At 46.2% G+C, this 22,962-nt stretch overlaps 1 long non-coding RNA gene across 2 annotated transcripts in view; it reads left to right on the top strand.

The window, feature by feature from the left end:
- LOC309647333 overlaps positions 1–22,962 on the top strand; it is a 320,722-nt gene that overhangs the window by 68,925 nt on the left and 228,835 nt on the right. Inside the window, exon 1 of one of the 2 annotated variants that reach the window (XR_014255980.1) lies at positions 17,222–17,311. The exons of the other annotated variant lie outside the window; for it this stretch is intronic. This is a non-coding gene — a long non-coding RNA (uncharacterized lncRNA). Of the gene's footprint in view, positions 1–17,221; positions 17,312–22,962 lie in introns of those variants that run through there. 2 annotated transcript variants of the gene reach the window in all.

Below are 22,962 nucleotides of genomic sequence, written 5' to 3' on the forward strand. Positions count from 1 at the left end.
AAGGGTTAGGATTAGGGTACGTGTTAGTGTTAGGGTAGGGGTTAGGGTTAGGGTACGCGTTAGGGTTAGGGTAGTTATTAAACCTATCCCACTCTCTAGATAACCCTTAGACCGTAAAGGAATATTATTTGGGGGTCCAGCCATGGAGAAGAGTTTAGACACTCGGATAAGATAAGGAACACACACATTATAAAGAAATCACATTAGGATTCTCTTTTTAAGCTGTTCCTTAAAACACTAGTGCTTAAGAAATCTATTGGAGGCAGAAGCAGTCAAGGGTAGCCTAGGTTTAGGGTTAGGCTTAGGATTAGGCTTAGGGTACGGCTTAGGGTTCGGGTTCGGGGAGTGCTTCGGGTACGGCGTAGGGTATGGGTTAGGGTTAGGGTTAGTGTTAGGGTTAGGTCTCGGTTTAGGGTACAGGTTAGGATTAGGGTACGTGTTAGGGTTAGGGTAGGGGTTAGGGTTAGGGTACGTGTTAGGGTTAGGGTAGTTATTAAACCTATCCCACTCTCTAGATACCCCTTAGCATGTAAAGCAATATTATTTGGGGGTCCATCCATGGAGAAGAGTTTAGACACTAAGATAATATAAGGAACACACACATTATAAAGAAATCACATTAGGATTCTCTTTTTAAGCTGTTCCTTAAAACACTAGTGCTTAGGAAATCTATTGGAGGCAGAAGCAGTCAAGGGTAGCCTAGGGTTAGGGTGAGGCTTGGGGTTAGGCTTAGGGTACGGCTTAGAGTACGGGTTCGGGGAGGGGTTCGGGTACGGCTTAGGGTATGGGTTAGGGTTAGGGTTTGGGTTAGTGTTAGGGTTAGGGCTCCGTTTAGGGTACGGGTTAGGATTAGGGTACGTGTTAGGGTTAGGATAGGGGTTAGGGTTAGGGTACGCATTAGGGTTAGGGTAGTTATTAAACCTATCCCACTCTCGAGATACCCCTTAGCACGTAAAGGAATATTATATGGGGGTCCAGCCATGGAGAAGAGTTTAGACCCTAGGATAAGATAAGAAACACACCCATTATAAAGAAATCACATTAGGATTCTCTTTTTAAGCTGCTCCTTAAAACACTAGTGCTTAGGAAATCTATTGGAGGCAGAAGCATTCAAGGGTAGCCTAGGGTTAGGTTTAGGGTTAGGTTTAGGCTTAGGGTACCGCTTAGGGTATGGCTTCGGGGAGGGCTTCGGGTACGGCGTAGGGTATGGGTTAGGGGTAGGGTTAGGGTTAGTGTTAGGGTTAGGGCTCGGTTTAGGGTACGGGTTAGGATTAGGGTACGTGTTAGTGTTAGTGTAGGGGTTAGGGTTAGGGTACGCTTTAGGGTTAGGGTAGTTATTAAACCTATCCCACTCTCTAGATACCCCTTAGCACGTAAAGGAATATTATTTGGGGGTCCAGCCATGGAGAAGAGTTTAGACACTAGGATAAGATAAGGAACACACCCACTATAAAGAAATCACATTAGGATTCTGTTTTTAAGCTGTTCCTTAAAACACTAGTGCTTAGGAAATCCATTGGAGGCAGAAGCAGGCAAGGGTAGCCTAGGGTTAGGGTTAGGCTTAGGGTTAGGGTTAGGGTACGGCTTAGGGTATGGGTTCGGGGAGAGGTTCGGGCACGGCGTAGGGTATGGGTTAGGGTTACGGTTAGGGTTAGTTTTAGGGTTAGGGCTCGGTTTAGGGTACGGGTTAGGATTAGGTTACGTGTTAGGGTTAGGGCAGGGGTTAGGTTTAGGGTAGGCGTTAGGGTTAGGGTAGTTATTAAACCTATCCCACTCTCTAGATACCCCTTAGCACGTAAAGGAATATTATTTGGGGGTCCAGCCATGGAGAAGCGTTTAGACACTAGGATAAGATAAGGAACACACCCATTATTAAGAAATCACATTAGGATTCTCTTTTTAAGCTGTTCCTTAAAACACTAGTGCTTAGGAAATCTATTAGAGGCAGAAGCAGTCAAGGGTAGCCTAGGGTTAGGGTTAGGCTTAGGGTTAGGCTTAGGGTACGGCTTAGGGTACGGGTTCGGGGAGGGCTTCGGGTACGGCGTAGGGTATGGGTTAGGGTTAGGGTTAGTGTTAGGGTTAGGGCTCGGTTTAGGGTACGGGTTAGGATTAGGGTACGTGTTAGGGTTAGGGTAGGGGTTAGGGTACGCGTTAGGGTTAGGGTAGTGATTAAACCTATCCCACTCTCTAGATACCCCTTAGCACGTAAAGGAATGTTATTTGGGCTTCCAGCCATGGAGAAGAGTTTAGACACTAGGATAAGATAAAGAACACACCCATTATAAAGAAATCACATTAGGATTCTCTTTTTAAGCTGTTCCTTAAAACACTAGTGCTTAGGAAATCTATTGGAGGCAGAAGCAGTCAAGGGTAGCCTAGGGTTAGGGTTAGGCTTAGGGTTAGGCTTAGGGTACGGCTTAGGGTACGGGTTCGGGGAGGGCTTCGGATATGGCGTAGGGCATGGGTTAGGGTTAGGGTTAGGGTTAGTGTTAGGGTTAGGGCTCGGTTTAGGGTAAGGGTTAGGATAGGGGTTAGGGTTAGGGTACGCGTTAGGGTTAGGGTAGTTATTAAACCTATCCCACTCTCTAGATACCCCTTAGCACGTAAAGGAATATTATTTGGGCGTCCAGCCATGGAGAAGAGTTTAGACACTAGGATAAGATAAAGAACACACCCATTATAAAGAAATGACATTAGGATTCTCTTTTTAAGCTGTTCCTTAAAACACTAGTGCTTAGGAAATCTATTGGAGGCAGAAGCAGTCAAGGGTAGCCTAGGGTTAGGGTTAGGCTTAGGGTTAGTCTTAGGGTACGGCTTAGGGTACGGGTTCGGGGAGGGCTTCGGGTACGGCGTAGGGTATGGGTTAGGGTTAGGGTTAGGGTTAGTGTTAGGGTTAGGGCTCGGTTTAGGTTACGGGTTAGGATTAGGGTACGTGTTAGGGTTAGGGTAGGGGTTAGGGTACGCGTTACGGTTAGGGTAGTGATTAAACCTATCCCACTCTCTAGATACCCCTTAGCACGTAAAGGAATATTATTTGGGCGTCCAGCCATGGAGAAGAGTTTAGACACTAGGATAAGATAAAGAACACACCCATTATAAAGAAATCACATTAGGATTCTCTTTTTAAGCTGTTCCTTAAAACACTAGTGCTTAGGAAACCTATTGGAGGCAGAAGCAGTCAAGGGTAGCCTAGGGTTAGGGTTAGGCTTAGGGTTAGGCTTAGGGTACGGCTTAGGGTACTGGTTCGGGGAGGGCTTCGGATATGGCGTAGGGTATGGGTTAGGGTTAGGGTTAGGGTTAGTGTTAGGGTTAGGGCTCGGTTTAGGGTAAGGGTTAGGATAGGTGTTAGGGTTAGGGTACGCGTTAGGGTTAGGGTAGTTATTAAACCTATCCCACTCTGTAGATACCCCTTAGCACGTAAAGGAATATTATTTGGCGGTCCAGCCATGGAGAAGAGTTTAGACACTAAGATAATATAAGGAACACACAGATTATAATGATATCACTTTAGGATTCTCTTTTTAAGCTGTTCCTTAAAACACTTGTGCTTAGGAAATCTATTGGAGGCAGAAGCAGTCAAGGGTAGCCTAGGGTTAGGGTTAGGCTTAGGGTTAGGCTTAGGGTACGGCTTAGGGTACGGGTTCGGGGAGGGCTTCAGGTACGGCATAGGGTATGGGTTAGGGTTAGGGTTAGGGTTAGGGTTAGGGTTAGGGCTCGGTTTAGGGTACTGTTTAGGATTAGGGTACGTGTTAGGGTTAGGGTAGGGGTTAGGGTTAGGGTACGTGTTAGGGTTAGGTTAGTTATTAAACCTCTCCCACTCTCTAGATACCCCATAGCACGTAAAGGAATATTATTTGGGGGCAGCCATGGAGAAGAGTTTAGACACTAGGATAAGATAAGGAACACACCCATTATAAAGAAATCACATTAGGATTCTCTTTTTAAGCTGTTCCTTAAAACACTAGTGCTTAGGAAATCTATTAGAGGCAGAAGCAGTCAAGGGTAGCCTAGGGTTAGGGTTAGGCTTAGGGTACGGCTTAGGGTACGGGTTCGGGGAGGGCTTCGGGTACAGCGTAGGGTATGGGTTAGGGTTAGGGTTAGGGTTAGTGTTAGGGTTAGGGCTCGGTTTAGTGTACGGGATAGGATTAGGGTACGTGTTAAGGTTAGGGTAGTGGTTAGGGTTAGGGTACGCGTTAGGGTTAGGGTAGTTATTAAACCTATCCCACTCTCTAGATACCCCTTAGCACGTAAAGGAATATTATTTGGGGGTCCAGCCATGGAGAAGAGTTTAGACACTAGGATAAGATAAGGAACACACCCATTATAAAGAAATCACTTTAGGATTCTCTTTTTAAGCTGTTCCTTAAAACACTAGTGCTTAGGAAATCTATTAGAGGCAGAAGCAGTCAAGGGTAGCCTAGGGTTAGGGTTAGGCTTAGGGTTAGGCTTAGGGTACGGCTTAGGGTTCGGGTTCGGGGAGGGCTTCGGGTACGGCGTAGGGTATGGCTTAGGGTTAGGGTTAGGGTTAGTGATAGGGTTAGGGCTCGGTTTAGGGTACGGGTTAGGGTTAGGGTACGTGTTAGGGATAGGGTAGGGGTTAGGGTTAGGGTACGCGTTAGGGTTAGGGTAGTTATTAAACCTATCCCACTCTCTAGATACCCCTTAGCACGTAAAGGAATATTATTTGGGGGTCCAGCCATGGAGAAGAGTTTAGACAGTAGGATAAGATAGGGAACACACCCATTATAAAGAAATCACATTAGGATTCTCTTTTTAAGCTGTTCCTTAAAACACTAGTGCTTAGGAAAAATATTGGAGGCAGAAGCAGTCAAGGGTAGCCTAGGCTTAGGGTTAGTCTTGGGGTTAGGCTTAGGGTACGGCTTAGGGTACGGGTTCGGGGAGGGTTTCTGGTACGGCATAGGGTATGGCTTAGGGTTAGTGTTAGGGTTAGTGTTAGGGTTAGGGCTCGGTTTAAGGTACGGGTTAGGATTAGGGTATGTGTTAGGGTTACGGTAGGGGTTAGGGTTAGGGTACGCGTTAGGGTTAGGGTAGTTATTAAACCTATCCCTCTCTCTAGATACCCCGTAGCACGTAAAGGAATATTATTTGGGGGTCCAGCCATGGAGAAGAGTTTAGACACTAAGATAATATAAGGAACACACACATTATAAAGATATCACATTAGGATTCTCTTTTTAAGCTGTTCCTTAAAACACTAGTGCTTACGAAATCTATTGGAGGCAGAAGCAGTCAAGGGTAGCCTAGGTTTAGGGTTAGGCTTAGGGTTAGGCTTAGGGAACGGCTTAGGGTACGGGTTCAGGGAGGGCTTCGGGTACGGCGTAGGGTATGGGTTAGGGTTAGGGTTAGGGTTAGTGTTAGGGTTAGGGCTCGGTTTAGGGTACTGTTTAGGATTAGGGTACGTGTTAGGGTTAGGGTAGGGGTTAGGGTTAGGGTACGTGTTAGGGTTAGGGTAGTTATTAAACCTATCCCACTCTCTAGATACCCCATAGCACGTAAAGGAATATTATTTGTGGCTCCAGCCATGGAGAAGAGTTTAGACACTAGGATAAGATAAGGAACACACCCATTATAAAGAAATCACATTAGGATTCTCTTTTTAAGCTGTTCCTTAAAACACTAGTTCATAGGAAATCTATGGGAGGCAGAAGCAGTCCAGGGTAGCCTAGGGTTAGCGTTAGGCTTAGGGTTAGGCTTAGGGTACGGCTTAGGGTACGGGTTCGGGGAGGGCTTCGGTTAGAGCATAGGGTATGGGTTAGGGTTAGGGTTAGGGTTAGTGTTAGGGTTAGGGCTCAGTTTAGTGTACGGGATAGGATTAGGGTACGGGTTAAGGTTAGGGTAGTGGTTAGGGTTAGGGTACGCGTTAGGGTTAGGGTAGTTATTAAACCTATCCCACTCTCTAGATACCCCTTAGCATGTAAAGGAATATTATTTGGGGGTCCAGCCATGGAGAAGAGTTTAGACACTATGATAAGATAAGGAACACACCCATTACAAAGAAATCACATTAGGATTCTCTTTTTAAGCTGTTCCTTAAAACACTAGTGCTTAGGAAATCTATTGGAGGCAGAAGCAGTCAAGGGTAGCCTAGAGTTAGGGTTAGGCTTCGGGTTAGGCTTAGGGTATGGCTTAGGGTACGGGTTCGGGGAGGGCTTCGGGTACGGCGTAGGGTACGGCTTAGGGTTAGGGTTAGGGTTAGTGATAGGGTTAGGGCTCGGTTTAGGGTACGGGTTAGGATTAGTGTACGTGTTAGGGATAGGGTAGGTGTTAGGGTTAGGGTACGCGTTAGGGTTAGGGTAGTTATTAAACCTATCCCACTCTCTAGATACCCCTTAGCACGTAAAGGAATATTATTTGGGGGTCCAGCCATGGAGAAGAGTTTAGACACTAGGATAAAATAAGGAACACACCCATTATAAAGAAATCACATTAGGATTCTCTTTTTAAGCTGCTCCTTAAAACACTAGTGCTTAGGATATCTATTGGAGGCAGAAGCATTCAAGGGTAGCCTAGGGTTAGGGTTAGGCTTAGGTTTAGGCTTAGAGTACGGCTTAGGGTATGGCTTCGGGGAGGGCTTCGGGTACGGCGTATGGTATGGGTTAGGGTTAGGGTTAGGGTTAGTGTTAGGGTTAGGGCTCCTTTTAGGGTACGGGTTAGGATTAGGGTACGTGTTAGTGTTAGGGTAGGGGTTAGGGTTAGGGTACGCTTTAGGGTTAGGTTAGTTATTAAACCTATCCCACTCTCTAGATACCCCTTAGACCGTAAAGGAATATTATTTGGGGGTCCAGCCATGGAGAAGAGTTTAGACACTAGGAAAAGATAAGGAACACACCCATTATAAAGAAATCACATTAGGATTCTCTTATTAAGCTGTTCCTTAAAACACTAGTGCTTAGGAAATCTATTTTAGGCAGAAGCAGGCAAGGGTAGCCTAGGGTTAGGGTTAGGCTTAGGGTTAGGGTTAGGGTACGGCTTAGGGTATGGGTTCGGGGAGAGGTTCGGGCACGGCATAGGGTATGCGTTAGGGTTAGGGTTAGGGTTAGTGTTAGGGTTAGGGCTCGGTTTAGGGTACGGGTTAGGATCAGGTTACGTGTTACGGTTAGGGTAGGGGTTAGGTTTAGGGTACGCGTTAGGGTTAGGTTAGTTATTAAACCTATCCCACTCTCTAGATACCCCTTAGCACGTAAAGGAATATTATTTGGGGGTCCAGCCATGGAGAAGCGTTTAGACACTAGGATAAGATAAGGAACACACCCATTATAAAGAAATCACATTAGGATTCTCTTTTTAAGCTGTTCCTTAAAACACTAGTGCATAGGAAATCTATGGGAGGCAGAAGCAGTCAAGCGTAGCCTAGGGTTAGGGTTAGGCTTAGGGTACGGCTTAGGGTACGGGTTCGGGGAGGGCTTCGGGTACGGCGTAGGGTATGGCTTAGGGTTAGGGTTAGGGTTAGTGATAGGGTTAGGGCTCGGTTTAGGGTACGGGTTAGGATTAGGGTACGTGTTAGGGATAGGGTAGGGGTTAGGGTTAGGGTACGCGTTAGGGTTAGGGTATTTATTAAACCTATCCCACTCTCTAGATACCCCTTAGCACGTAAAGGAATATTATTTGGGGGTCCGGCCATGGAGAAGAGTTTAGACACTAGGATAAGATAAGGAACACACCCATTATAAAGAAATCACATTAGGATTCTCTTTTTAAGCTGTTCCTTAAAACACTAGTGCTTAGGAAATCTATTGAAGGCAGAAGCAGTCAAGGGTAGCCTAGGTTTAGGGTTAGGCTTAGCGTTAGGCTTAGGGTACGGCTTAGGGTACGGGTTCGGGGAGGGCTTCGGGTACGGCGTAGGGTATCGCTTAGGGTTAGGGTTAGGGTTAGTGATAGGGTTAGGGCTCGGTTTAGGGTACGGGTTAGGATTAGGGTACGTGTTAGGGATAGGGTAGGGGTTAGGGTTAGGGTACGCGTTAGGGCTAGGGTATTTATTAAACCTATCCCACTCTCTAGATACCCCTTAGCACGTAAAGGAATATTATTTGGGGGTCCAGCCATGGAGAAGAGTTTAGACACTAGGATAAGATAAGGAACACACACATTATAAAGAAATCACATTAGGATTCTCTTTTTAAGCTGTTCCTTAAAACACTAGTGCTTAGGAAATCTATTGGAGGCAGAAGCAGTCAAGGGTAGCCTAGCGTTAGGGTTAGGCTTAGGGTTAGGGTTAGGGTACGGCTTAGGTACGGGTGCTGGGAGGGTTTCGGGTACGGCGTAGAGTATGGGTTAGGGTTAGGGTTAGGGTTAGTGTTAGGGTTAGGGCTCGGTTTAGGGTACGGGTTAGGATTATGGTACGTGTAAGGGTTAAGCTAGGCGTTAGGGTTAGGGTACGCGTTAGGGTTAGGGTAGTGATTAAACCTCTCCCACTCTCTAGATACCCCTTAGCACGTAAAGGAATATTATTTGGGGTTCCAGCCATGGAGAAGAGTTTAGGCACTAGGATAAGATAAGGAACACACACATTATAAAGAAATCACATTAGGATTCTCTTTTTAAGCTGTTCCTTAAAACACTAGTGCTTAGGAAATCTATTGGAGGCAGAAGCAGTCAAGGGTAGCCTAGGGTTAGAGTTAGGCTTATGGTTAGGGTTAGGGTACGGCTTAGGTTACGGGTTCGGGGAGGGCTTCGGGTACGGCGTAGGGCATGGGTTAGGGTTAGGTTTAGGGTTAGTGTTAGGGTTAGGGCTCGGTTTAGGGTAAGGGTTAGGATTAGGGTACGTGTTAGTGTTAGGGTAGGGGTTAGGGTTAGGGTACGCGTTAGGGTTAGGGTAGTTATTAAACGTATCCCACTCTCTAGATACCCCTTAGCACGTAAAGGAATATTATTTGGGGGTCCAGCCATGGAGAAGAGTTTAGACACTCGGAGAAGATAAGGAACACACATATTATAAAGAAATCACATTAGGATTCTCTTTTTAAGCTGTTCCTTAAAACACTAGTGCCTAGGAAATCTATGGGAGGCAGAAGCAGTCAAGGGTAGCCTAGGGTTAGGGTTAGGCTTAGGGTACGGCTTAGGGTACGGGTTCGGGGAGGGCTTCGGGTACGGCGTAGGGTATGGGTTAGGGTTAGGGTTAGTGTTAGGGTTAGGTCTCGGTTTAGGGTACAGGTTAGGATTAGGGTACGTGTTAGGGTTAGGGTAGGGGTTAGGGTTAGGGTACGCGTTAGGGTTAGGGTAGTTATTAAACCTATCCCACTCTCTAGATACCCCTTAGCATGTAAAGGAATATTATTTGGGGGTCCAGCCATGGAGAAGAGTTTAGACACTAGGATAAGATAAGGAACACACCCATTATAAAGAAATCAAATTAGGATTCTCTTTTTAAGCTGCTCCTTAAAACACTAGTGCTTAGGAAATCTATTGGAGGCAGAAGCATTCAAGGGTAGCCTATGGTTAGGTTTAGGCTTAGGTTTAGGCGTAGGGTACGGCTTAGGGTATGGCTTCGGGGAGGGCTTCGGGTACGGCGTAGGGTATGGGTTAGGGGTAGGGTTAGGGTTAGTGTTAGGGTTAGGGCTCGGTTTAGGGTACGGGTTAGGATTAGGGTACGTGTTAAGGTTAGGGTAGGGGTTAGGGTTAGGGTACGCGTTAGGGTTAGGGTAGTTATTAAACCTATCCCACTCTCTAGATACCCCTTAGCATGTAAAGGAATATTATTTGGGGGTCCAGCCATGGAGAAGAGTTTAGACACTAGGATAAGATAAGGAACACACCCATTATAAAGAAATCACATTAGGATTCTCTTTTTAAGCTGTTCCTTAAAACACTAGTGCTTAGGAAATCTATTGGAGGCAGAAGCAGTCAAGGGTAGCCTAGGGTTAGGGTTAGGCTTCGGGTTAGGCTTAGGGTACGGCTTAGGGTACGGGTTCGGGGAGGGCTTCGGGTACGGCGTAGGGTACGGCTTAGGGTTAGGGTTAGGGTTAGTGATAGGGTTAGGGCTCGGTTTAGGTTACGGGTTAGGATTAGTGTACGTGTTAGGGATAGGGTAGGTGTTAGGGTTAGGGTACGCGTTAGGGTTAGGGTAGTTATTAAACCTATCCCACTCTCTAGATACCCCTTAGCACGTAAAGGAATATTTTTTGTGGGTCCAGCCATGGAGAAGAGTTTAGACACTAGGATAAGATAAGGAACACACCCATTATAAAGAAATCACATTAGGATTCTCTTTTTAAGCTGCTCCTTAAAACACTAGTGCTTAGGAAATCTATTGGAGGCAGAAGCATTCAAGGGTAGCCTAGGGTTAGGGTTAGGCTTAGGTTTAGGCTTAGGGTACGGCTTAGGGTAAGGCTTCGGGGAGGGCTTCGGGTACGGCGTATGGTATGGGTTAGGGTTAGGGTTAGGGTTAGTGTTAGGGTTAGGGCTCCGTTTAGGGTACGGGTTAGGATTAGGGTACGTGTTAGTGTTAGGGTAGGGGTTAGGGTTAGGGTACGCTTTAGGGTTAGGTTAGTTATTAAACCTATCCCACTCTCTAGATACCCCTTAGCACGTAAAGGAATATTATTTGGGGGTCCAGCTATGGAGAAGAGTTTAGACACTAGGATAAGATAAGGAACACACCCATTATAAAGAAATCACATTAGGATTCTCTTTTTAAGCTGTTCCTTAAAACACTAGTGCTTAGGAAATCTATTGGAGGCAGAAGCAGTCAAGGGTAGCCTAAGGTTAGGGTGAGGCTTGGGGATAGGCTTAGGGTACGGCTTATGGTATGGGTTCGGGGAGGTTTTTGGGTACGGCGTAGGGTATGGGTTAGGTTTAGGGTTTGGGTTAGTGTTAGGGTTAGGGCTCCGTTTAGGGTACGGGTTAGGATTAGGGTACTTGTTAGGGTTAGGGTAGGTGTTAGGGTTAGGATACGCATTTGGTTTAGGGTAGGTATGAAACCTATCCCACTCTCTAGATACTCCTTAGCACGTAAATGAATATTATTTGGGGGTCCAGCCATGGAGAAGAATTTAGACACTAGGATAAGATAAGGAACACACCCATTATAAAGAAATCACATTAGGATTCTCTTTTTAAGCTGTTCCTTAAAACACTAGTGCTTAGGAAATCTATTGGAGGCAGAAGCAGTCAAGGGTAGCCTAGGGTTAGGGTTAGGCTTAGGGTTAGGCTTAGGGTACGGGTTCGGGGAGGGCTTCGGGTACGGCGTAGAGTATGGGTTAGGGTTAGGGTTAGGGTTAGTGTTAGGGTTAGGGCTCGGTTTAGGGTAAGGGTTAGGATTAGAGTACGTGTTAGGGTTAGGGTAGGGGTTAGGGTTACGGTACGCGTTAGGGTTAGGGTACTTATTAAACCTATTCCACTCTCTAGATACCCCTTAAAACGTAAATGAATATTATTTGGGGGTCCAGCCATGGAGAAGAGTTTAGACACTAGGATAAGATAAGGAACACACCCTTTATAAAGAAATCACATTAGGATTCTCTTTTTAAGCTGTTCCTTAAAACACTAGTGCTTAGGAAATCTATTGGAGGCAGAAGCTGTCAAGGGTAGCCTAGGGTTAGGGTTAGGCTTAGGGTTAGGCTTAGGGTACGGGTTCGGGGAGGGCTTCGGGTACGGCGTAGGGTATGGGTTAGGGTTAGGGTTAGGGTTCGTGTTAGGGTTAGGGCTCGGTTTAGGGTACGGGTTAGGATTAGGGTACGTGTTAGGGTTAGGGTAGGGGTTAGGGTTAGGGTACGCGTTAGGGTTAGGGTACTTATTAAACCTATTCCACTCTCTAGATACCCCTTAGAACGTAAAGGAATATTATTTGGGGGTCCAGCCATGGAGAAGAGTTTAGACACTAGGAAAAGATAAGGAACACACCCATTATAAAGAAATCACATTAGGAATCTCTTTTTAAGCTGTTCCTTAAAACACTAGTGCTTATGAAATCTATTGGAGGCAGAAGCAGGCAAGGGTAGCCTAGGGTTAGGGTTAGGCTTAGGGTTAGGTTTAGGGTACGGCTTAGGTTATGGGTTCGGGGAGAGGTTCGGGCCCGGTGTAGGGTATGCGTTACGGTTAGGGATAGGGTTAGTGTTAGGGTTAGGGCTCGGTGTAGGGTACAGGTCAGGATTAGGGTACGTGTTAGGGTTAGGGTAGGGGTTAGGGTTAGGGTACGCGTTAGGGTTAGGGTAGTGATTAAACCTATCCCACTCTCTAGATACCCCTTAGCACGTAAAGGAATATTATTTGGGGGTCCAGCCATGGAGAAGAGTTTAGACACTAGGATAAGATAAGGAACACACCCATTATAAAGAAATCACTTTAGGATGCTCTTTTTAAGCTGTTCCTTAAAACACTAGTGCTTAGGAAATCTATTTTAGGCAGAAGCAGGCAAGGGTAGCCTAGGGTTAGGGTTAGGCTTAGGGTTAGGGTTAGGGTACGGATTAGGGTATGGGTTCGGGGAGAGGTTCGGGCACGACATAGGATATGCGTTAGGGTTAGGGTTAGGGTTAGTTTTAGGGTTAGGGCTCGGTTTAGGGTACGGGTTAGGATTAGGTTACGTGTTAGGGTTAGGGTAGGGGTTAGGTTTAGGGTACGCGTTAGGGTTAGGGTAGTTATTAAACCTATCCCACTCTCTAGATACCCCTTAGCACGTAAAGGAATATTATTTGGGGGTCCAGCCATGGAGAAGCGTTTACACACTAGGATAAGATAAGGAACACACCCATTATAAAGAAATCACATTAGGATTCTCTTTTTAAGTTGTTCGTTAAAATACTAGTGCTTAGGAAATCTATTGGAGGCAGAAGCAGTCAAGGGTAGCCTAGGGTTAAGTTTAGGCTTAGGGTACGGCTTAGGGTACGGCTTAGGGTACGGGTTCGGGGAGGGCTTCGGGTACGGCGTAAGGTATGGGTTAGGGTTAGGGTTCGTGTTAGGGTTAGGGCTCGGTTTAGGGTACTGTTTAGGATTAGGGTACGTGTTAGGGTTAGGGTAGGGGTTAGGGTTAGGGTACGTGTTAGGGTTAGGGTAGTTATTAAACCTATCCCACTCTCTAGATACCCCATAGCACGTAAAGGAATATTATTTGGGGGTCCAGCCATGGAGAAGAGTTTAGACACTAGGATAAGATAAGGAACACACGCATTATAAAGAAATCACATTAGGATTCTCTTTTTAAGCTGTTCCTTAAAACACTAGTGCATAGGAAATCTATGGGAGGCAGAAACAGTCAAGGATAGCCTAGGGTTAGGGTTAGGCTTAGGGTTAGGCTTAGGGTACGGCTTAGGGTACGGGTTCGGGGAGGGCTTCGGGTACAGCGTAGGGTATGGGTTAGGGTTAGGGTTAGGGTTAGTGTTAGGGTTAGGGCTCGGTTTAGTGTACGGGATAGGATTAGGGTACGTGTTAGGGTTAGGGTAGTGGTTAGGGTTAGGGTACGCGTTAGGGTTAGGGTAGTTATTAAACCTATCCCTCTCTCTAGATACCCCTTAGCACGTAAAGGAATATTATTTGGGGGTCCAGCCATGGAGAAGAGTTTAGACACTAGGATAAGATAAGGAACACACCCATTATAAAGAAATCACATTAGGATTCTCTTTTTAAACTGTTCCTTAAAACACTAGTGCTTAGGAAATCTATTGGAGGCAGAAGCAGTCAAGGGTAGCCTAGGGTTAGGGTTAGGCTTAGGGTTAGGCATAGGGTACGGCTTAGGGTACGGGTTCGGGGAGGGCTTCGGGTACGGCGTAGGGCATGGGTTTCGGTTAGGTTTAGGGTTAGTGTTAGGGTTAGGGCTCGGTTTAGGGTAAGGGTTAGGATTAGGGTACGTGTTAGTGTTAGGGTAGGGGTTAGGGTTAGGGTACGCGTTAGGGTTAGGGTAGTTAGTAAACCTATCCCACTCTCTAGATAACCCTTAGCACGTAAAGGAATATTATTTGGGGATCCAACCATGGAGAAGAGTTTAGACACTCGGATAAGATAAGGAACACACACATTATAAAGAAATCACATTAGGATTCTCTTTTTAAGCTGTTCCTTAAAACACTAGTGCTTAAGAAATCTATTGGAGGCAGAAGCAGTCAAGGGTAGCCTAGGTTTAGGGTTAGGCTTAGGATTAGGCTTAGGGTACGGCTTAGGGTTCGGGTTCGGGGAGGGCTTCGGGTACGGCGTAGGGTATGGGTTAGGGTTAGGGTTAGTGTTAGGGTTAGGTCTCGGTTTAGGGTACAGGTTAGGATTAGGGTACGTGTTAGGGTTAGGGTAGGGGTTAGGGTTAGGGTACGCGTTAGGGTTAGGGTAGTTATTAAACCTATCCCACTCTCTAGATACCCCTTAGCATGTAAAGCAATATTATTTGGGGGTCCATCCATGGAGAAGAGTTTAGACACTAAGATAATATAAGGAACACACACATTATAAAGAAATCACATTAGGATTCTCTTTTTAAGCTGTTCCTTAAAACACTAGTGCTTAGGAAATCTATTGGAGGCAGAAGCAGTCAAGGGTAGCCTAGGGTTAGGGTGAGGCTTGGGGTTAGGCTTAGGGTACGGCTTAGAGTACGGGTTCGGGGAGGGGTTCGGGTACGGCTTAGGGTATGGGTTAGGGTTAGGGTTTGGGTTAGTGTTAGGGTTAGGGCTCCGTTTAGGGTACGGGTTAGGATTAGGGTACGTGTTAGGGTTAGGATAGGGGTTAGGGTTAGGGTACGCATTAGGGTTAGGGTAGTTATTAAACCTATCCCACTCTCGAGATACCCCTTAGCACGTAAAGGAATATTATATGGGGGTCCAGCCATGGAGAAGAGTTTAGACCGTAGGATAAGATAAGAAACACACCCATTATAAAGAAATCACATTAGGATTCTCTTTTTAAGCTGCTCCTTAAAACACTAGTGCTTAGGAAATCTATTGGAGGCAGAAGCATTCAAGGGTAGCCTAGGGTTAGCGTTAGGCTTAGGGTTAGGCGTAGGGTACGGCTTAGGGTACGGGTTCGGTGTGGGGTTCGCGTACCGCGTAGGGTATGGGTTAGGGATAGGGTTAGGGTTAGTGTTAGGGTTAGGGCTCGGTTTAGGGTATGGGTTAGGATTAGGGTATGGGTTAGGATTAGAGTACGTGTTAGGGTTAGGGTATGGGTTAGGGTTAGGCTTAATGATATGGTTAGGGCTCGGTTTAGGGTACCGGATAGGTTTAGGGTACGTGTTAGGGTTAGGGTAGGGGATAGGTTTAGGGTAGGGGTTAGGGTTAGGATACGCGTTAGGGTTAGGGTGAAGGTTAGGCTGAGGGTTAGGGTTAGGGTACGGCTTAGGGTACGGGTTCGGGGAGGGGTTCGGGTATGGTGTAGGGTATGGGTTAGGGTTAGTTTTAGGGATAGGGCTCGGTTTAGGGTTAGGGTTAGGGTTAGGGTTAGGCTTAGGGTTAGGCTTAGGGTACGGCTTAGGGTACGGGTTCGGGGAGGGATTCGGGTACGGCGTAGGGTATGGTTTAGGGTTAGGGTTAGTGTTAGGGTTAGGGCTCGGTTTAGGGTACGGGTTAGGATTAGGGTACGTGTTAGGGTTAGGGTAGGGGTTAGGGTTACGCTACGCGTTACGGTTAAGGTAGTTATTAAACCTATCCCACTCTCTAGATACCCCTTAGCACGTAAAGGAATATTATTTGGCGGTCCAGCCATGGAGAAGAGTTTAGACACTAAGATAATATAAGGAACACACAGATTATAAAGAAATCACTTTAGGATTCTCTTTTTAAGCTGTTCCTTAAAACACTAGTGCTTAGGAAATCTATTGGAGGCAGAAGCAGTCAAGGGTAGCCTAGAGTTAGGGTTAGGCTTCGGGTTAGGCTTAGGGTACGGCTTAGGGTACGGGTTCGGGGAGGGCTTCGGGTACGGCGTAGGGTACGGCTTAGGGTTAGGGTTAGGGTTAGTGATAGGGTTAGGGCTCGGTTTAGGGTACGGGTTAGGATTAGTGTACGTGTTAGGGATAGGGTAGGTGTTAGGGTTAGGGTACGCGTTAGGGTTAGGGTAGTTATTAAACCTATCCCACTCTCTAGATACCCCTTAGCACGTAAAGGAATATTATTTGGGGGTCCAGCCATGGAGAAGAGTTTAGACACTAGGGTAAAATAAGGAACACACCCATTATAAAGAAATCACATTAGGATTCTCTTTTTAAGCTGCTCCTTAAAACACTAGTGCTTAGGAAATCTATTGGAGGCAGAAGCATTCAAGGGTAGCCTAGGGTTAGGGTTAGGCTTAGGTTTAGGCTTAGGGTACGGCTTAGGGTATGGCTTCGGGGAGGGCTTCGGGTACGGCGTATGGTATGGGTTAGGGTTAGGGTTAGGGTTAGTGTTAGGGTTAGGGCTCCTTTTAGGGTACGGGTTAGGATTAGGGTACGTGTTAGTGTTAGGGTAGGGGTTAGGGTTAGGGTACGCTTTAGGGTTAGGTTAGTTATTAAACCTATCCCACTCTCTAGATACCCCTTAGAACGTAAAGGAATATTATTTGGGGGTCCAGCCATGGAGAAGAGTTTAGACACTAGGAAAAGATAAGGAACACACCCATTATAAAGAAATCACATTAGGATTCTCTTTTTAAGCTGTTCCTTAAAACACTAGTGCTTAGGAAATCTATTTTAGGCAGAAGAAGGCAAGGGTAGCCTAGGGTTAGGGTTAGGCTTAGGGTTAGGGTTAGGGTACGCCTTAGGGTATGGGTTCGGGGAGAGGTTCGGGCACGGCATAGGGTATACGTTAGGGTTAGGGTTAGGGTTAGTGTTAGGGTTAGGGCTCGGTTTAGGGTACGGGTTAGGATTATGGTACGTGTAAGGGTTAAGCTAGGCGTTAGGGTTAGGGTACGCGTTAGGGTTAGGGTAGTGATTAAACCTCTCCCACTCTCTAGATACCCCTTAGCACGTAAAGGAATATTATTTGGGGTTCCAGCCATGGAGAAGAGTTTAGGCACTAGGATAAGATAAGGAACACACTCATTATAAAGAAATCACATTAGGATTCTCTTTTTAAGCTGTTCCTTAAAACACTAGTGCTTTGGAAATCTATTGGAGGCAGAAGCAGTCAAGGGTAGCCTAGGGTTAGGGTTAGGCTTATGGTTAGGGTTAGGGTACGGCTTAGGGTACGGGTTCGGTGTTGGGTTCCAATAAGGCGTAGGATATGGGTTAGGATTAGGGTTAGGGTTAGTGTTTGGGTTAGGGCTCAGTTTAGGGTACGGGTTAGGATTAGGGTACCTGTTAGAGTTAGGGGAGGGGTTAATGTTAGGGTACGCGTTAGGGTTAGGGTAGTTATTAAGCCTAACCCACTCTCTAGATACCCCTTAGCACGTAAAGGAATATTAATTGGGGGTCTAGCCATGGAGAAGAGTTTAGACACTAGGATAAGATAAGGAACACACCCATTATAAAGAAATCACATTAGGATTCTCATTTTAAGCTGTTCCTTAAAACACTAGTGCTTAGGAAATCTATTGGAGGCAGAAGCAGTCAAGGGTAGCCTAGGGTTAGAGTTAGGCTTATGGTTAGGGTTAGGGTCCGGCTTAGGGTACAGGTTCGGTGTGGGGTTCGCGTACGGCGTAGGGTATGGTTTAGGGATAGGGTTAGGGTTAGTGTTAGGGTTAGGGCTCGGTTTAGGGTATGGGTTAGGATTAGGGTATGGGTTAGGATTAGAGTACGTGTTAGGGTTAGGGTATGGGTTAGGGTTAGGCTTAATGATATGGTTAGGGCTCGGTTTAGGGTACTGGATAGGTTTAGGGTACGTGTTAGGGTTAGGGTAGGGGATAGGTTTAGGGTAGGGGTTAGGGTTAGGGTACGCGTTAGGGTTAGGGTAGTTATTAAACCTATCCCACTCTCTAGATACCCCTTAGCACGTAAAGGAATATTATTTGGATGTCCAGCCATGGAGAAGAGTTTAGACACTAGGATAAGATAAGGAACACACCCATTATAAAGAAATCACATTAGGATTCTATTTTTAAGATGTTCCTTAAAACACTAGTGCTTAGGAAATCTATTGGAGGCAGAAGCAGTCAAGGGTAGCCTAGGGTTAGGGTTAGGGTGAGGGTTAGGGTTAGGGTACGGCTTAGGGTACGGGTTCGGGTAGGGGTTCGGGTACGGCGTACGGTATGGGTTAGGGTTAGGGTTAGGGGTAGTGTTAGGGTTAGGGCTCTGTTTAGGGTATTGGTTAGGATTAGGGTACGTGTTAGGTTTAGGGTAGGGGTTAGGGTTAGGATACGCGTTAGGGTTAGGGTGAAGGTTAGGCTGAGGGTTAGGGTTAGGGTACGGCTTAGGGTACGGGTTCGGGGAGGGGTTCGGGTATGGTGTAGGGTATGGGTTAGGGTTAGTTTTAGGGATAGGGCTCGGTTTAGGGTTAGGGTTAGGGTTAGGGTTAGGCTTAGGGTTAGGCTTAGGGTACGGCTTAGGGTACGGGTTCGGGGAGGGATTCGGGTACGACGTAGGGTATGGTTTAGGGTTAGGGTTAGTGTTAGGGTTAGGGCTCGGTTTAGGGTACGGGTTAGGATTAGGGTACGTGTTAGGGTTAGGGTAGGGGTTAGGGTTACGCTACGCGTTACGGTTAAGGTAGTTATTAAACCTATCCCACTCTCTAGATACCCCTTAGCACGTAAAGGAATATTATTTGGCGGTCCAGCCATGGAGAAGAGTTTAGACACTAAGATAATATAAGGAACACACAGATTATAAAGAAATCACTTTAGGATTCTCTTTTTAAGCTGTTCCTTAAAACACTAGTGCTTAGGAAATCTATTGGAGGCAGAAGCAGTCAAGGGTAGCCTAGGGTTAGGGTTAGGCTTAGGGTTAGGCTTAGGGTACGGCTTAGGGTACGGGTTCGGGAAGGGCTTCAGGTACGGCATAGGGTATGGGTTAGGGTTAGGGTTAGGGTTAGTGTTAGGGTTAGGGCTCGGTTTAGGGTACTGTTTAGGATTAGGGTACGTGTTAGGGTTAGGGTAGGGGTTAGGGTTAGGGTACGTGTTAGGGTTAGGTTAGTTATTAAACCTCTCCCACTCTCTAGATACCCCATAGCACGTAAAGGAATATTAATTGGGGGTCCAGCCATGGAGAAGAGTTTAGACACTAGGATAAGATAAGGAACACACCCATTATAAAGAAATCACATTAGGATTCTCTTTTTAAGCTGTTCCTTAAAACACTAGTGCTTAGGAAATCTATTAGAGGCAGAAGCAGTCAAGGGTAGCCTAGGGTTAGGGTTAGGCTTAGGGTTAGGCTTAGGGTACAGGTTCGGGGAGGGCTTCGGGTACAGCGTAGGGTATGGGTTAGGGTTAGGGTTAGGGTTAGTGTTAGGGTTAGGGCTCGGTTTAGTGTACGGGATAGGATTAGGGTACGTGTTAAGGTTAGGGTAGTGGTTAGGGTTAGGGTACGCGTTAGGGTTAGGGTAGTTATTAAACCTATCCCACTCTCTAGATACCCCTTAGCACGTAAAGGAATATTATTTGGGGGTCCAGCCATGGAGAAGAGTTTAGACACTAGGATAAGATAAGGAACACACCCATTATAAAGAAATCACATTAGGATTCTCTTTTTAAGCTGTTCCTTAAAACACTAGTGCTTAGGAAATCTATTGGAGGCAGAAGCAGTCAAGGGTAGCCTAGAGTTAGGGTTAGGCTTCGGGTTAGGCTTAGGGTACGGCTTAGGGTACGGGTTCGGGAAGGGCTTCGGGTACGGCGTAGGGTACGGCTTAGGGTTAGGGTTAGGGTTAGTGATAGGGTTAGGGCTCGGTTTAGGGTACGGGTTAGGATTAGTGTACGTGTTAGGGATAGGGTAGGTGTTAGGGTTAGGGTACGCGTTAGGGTTAGGGTAGTTATTAAACCTATCCCACTCTCTAGATACCCCTTAGCACGTAAAGGAATATTATTTGGGGGTCCAGCCATGGAGAAGAGTTTAGACACTAGGATAAAATAAGGAACACACCCATTATAAGGAAATCACATTAGGATTCTCTTTTTAAGCTGCTCCTTAAAACACTAGTGCTTAGGAAATCTATTGGAGGCAGAAGCATTCAAGGGTAGCCTAGGGTTAGGGTTAGGCTTAGGTTTAGGCTTAGGGTACGGCTTAGGGTATGGCTTCGGGGAGGGCTTCGGGTACGGCGTATGGTATGGGTTAGGGTTAGGGTTAGGGTTAGTGTTAGGGTTAGGGCTCCTTTTAGGGTACGGGTTAGGATTAGGGTACGTGTTAGTGTTAGGGTAGGGGTTAGGGTTAGGGTACGCTTTAGGGTTAGGTTAGTTATTAAACCTATCCCACTCTCTAGATACCCCTTAGAACGTAAAGGAATATTATTTGGGGGTCCAGCCATGGAGAAGAGTTTAGACACTAGGAAAAGATAAGGAACACACCCATTATAAAGAAATCACATTAGGATTCTCTTTTTAAGCTGTTCCTTAAAACACTAGTGCTTAGGAAATCTATTTTAGGCAGAAGAAGGCAAGGGTAGCCTAGGGTTAGGGTTAGGCTTAGGGTTAGGGTTAGGGTACGCCTTAGGGTATGGGTTCGGGGAGAGGTTCGGGCACGGCATAGGGTATACGTTAGGGTTAGGGTTAGGGTTAGTGTTAGGGTTAGGGCTCGGTATAGGGTACGGGTTAGGATTAGGTTACGTGTTACGGTTAGGGTAGGGGTTAGGTTTAGGGTACGCGTTAGGGTTAGGTTAGTTATTAAACCTATCCCACTCTCTAGATACCCCTTAGCACGTAAAGGAATATTATTTGGGGGTCCAGCCATGGAGAAGCGTTTAGACACTAGGATAAGATAAGGAACACACCCATTATAAAGAAATCACATTAGGATTCTCTTTTTAAGCTGTTCCTTAAAACACTAGTGCATAGGAAATCTATGGGAGGCAGAAGCAGTCAAGCGTAGCCTAGGGTTAGGGTTAGGCTTAGGGTTAGGCTTAGGGTACGGCTTAGGGTACGGGTTCGGGGAGGGCTTCGGGTACGGCATAGGGTATGGGTTAGGGTTAGGGTTAGTGATAGGGTTAGGGCTCGGTTTAGGGTACGGGTTAGGATTAGGGTACGTGTTAGGGATAGGGTAGGAGTTAGGGTTAGGGTACGCGTTAGGGTTAGGGTATTTATTAAACCTATCCCACTCTCTAGATACCCCTTAGCACGTAAAGGAATATTATTTGCGGGTCCGGCCATGGAGAAGAGTTTAGACACTAGGATAAGATAAGGAACACACCCATTATAAAGAAATCACATTAGGATTCTCTTTTTAAGCTGTTCCTTAAAACACTAGTGCTTAAGAAATCTATTGGAGGCAGAAGCAGTCAAGGGTAGCCTAGGTTTAGGTTAGGCTTAGGGTTAGGCTTAGGGTACGGCTTAGGGTACGGGTTCGGGGAGGGCTTCGGGTACGGCGTAGGGTATCGCTTAGGGTTAGGGTTAGGGTTAGTGATAGGGTTAGGGCTCGGTTTAGGGTACGGGTTAGGATTAGGGTACGTGTTAGGGATAGGGTAGGGGTTAGGGTTAGGGTACGCGTTAGGGCTAGGGTATTTATTAAACCTATCCCACTCTCTAGATACCCCTTAGCACGTAAAGGAATATTATTTGGGGGTCCAGCCATGGAGAAGAGTTTAGACACTAGGATAAGATAAGGAACACACACATTATAAAGAAATCACATTAGGATTCTCTTTTTAAGCTGTTCCTTAAAACACTAGTGCTTAGGAAATCTATTGGAGGCAGAAGCAGTCAAGGGTAGCCTAGCGTTAGGGTTAGGCTTAGGGTTAGGGTTAGGGTACGGCTTAGGTACGGGTGCTGGGAGGGTTTCGGGTACGGCGTAGAGTATGGGTTAGGGTTAGGGTTAGGGTTAGTGTTAGGGTTAGGGCTCGGTTTAGGGTACGGGTTAGGATTATGGTACGTGTAAGGGTTAAGCTAGGCGTTAGGGTTAGGGTACGCGTTAGGGTTAGGGTAGTGATTAAACCTCTCCCACTCTCTAGATACCCCTTAGCACGTAAAGGAATATTATTTGGGGTTCCAGCCATGGAGAAGAGTTTAGGCACTAGGATAAGATAAGGAACACACTCATTATAAAGAAATCACATTAGGATTCTCTTTTTAAGCTGTTCCTTAAAACACTAGTGCTTTGGAAATCTATTGGAGGCAGAAGCAGTCAAGGGTAGCCTAGGGTTAGGGTTAGGCTTATGGTTAGGGTTAGGGTACGGCTTAGGGTACGGGTTCGGTGTTGGGTTCGAATAAGGCGTAGGATATGGGTTAGGATTAGGGTTAGGGTTAGTGTTTGGGTTAGGGCTCAGTTTAGGGTACGGGTTAGGATTAGGGTACCTGTTAGGGTTAGGGGAGGGGTTAATGTTAGGGTACGCGTTAGGGTTAGGGTAGTTATTAAGCCTAACCCACTCTCTAGATACCCCTTAACACGTAAAGGAATATTAATTGGGGTTCTAGCCATGGAGAAGAGTTTAGACACTAGGATAAGATAAGGAACACACCCATTATAAAGAAATCACATTAGGATTCTCATTTTAAGCTGTTCCTTAAAACACTAGTGCTTAGGAAATCTATTGGAGGCAGAAGCAGTCAAGGGTAGCCTAGGGTTAGAGTTAGGCTTATGGTTAGGGTTAGGGTACGGCTTAGGGTACGGGTTCGGTGTGGGGTTCGCGTACGGCGTAGGGTATGGGTTAGGGATAGGGTTAGGGTTAGTGTTAGGGTTAGGGCTCGGTTTAGGGTATGGGTTAGGATTAGGGTATGGGTTAGGATTAGAGTACGTGTTAGGGTTAGGGTATGGGTTAGGGTTAGGCTTAATGATATGGTTAGGGCTCGGTTTAGGGTACTGGATAGGTTTAGGGTACGTGTTAGGGTTAGGGTAGGGGATAGGTTTAGGGTAGGGGTTAGGGTTAGGGTACGCGTTAGGGTTAGGGTAGTTATTAAACCTATCCCACTCTCTAGATACCCCTTAGCACGTAAAGGAATATTATTTGGATGTCCAGCCATGGAGAAGAGTTTAGACACTAGGATAAG

The sequence above is a fragment of the Balaenoptera physalus genome (genome assembly GCF_965194825.1).
Source record: "Balaenoptera physalus genome assembly, chromosome: 18".
NCBI lineage: Eukaryota > Metazoa > Chordata > Mammalia > Artiodactyla > Balaenopteridae > Balaenoptera > Balaenoptera physalus.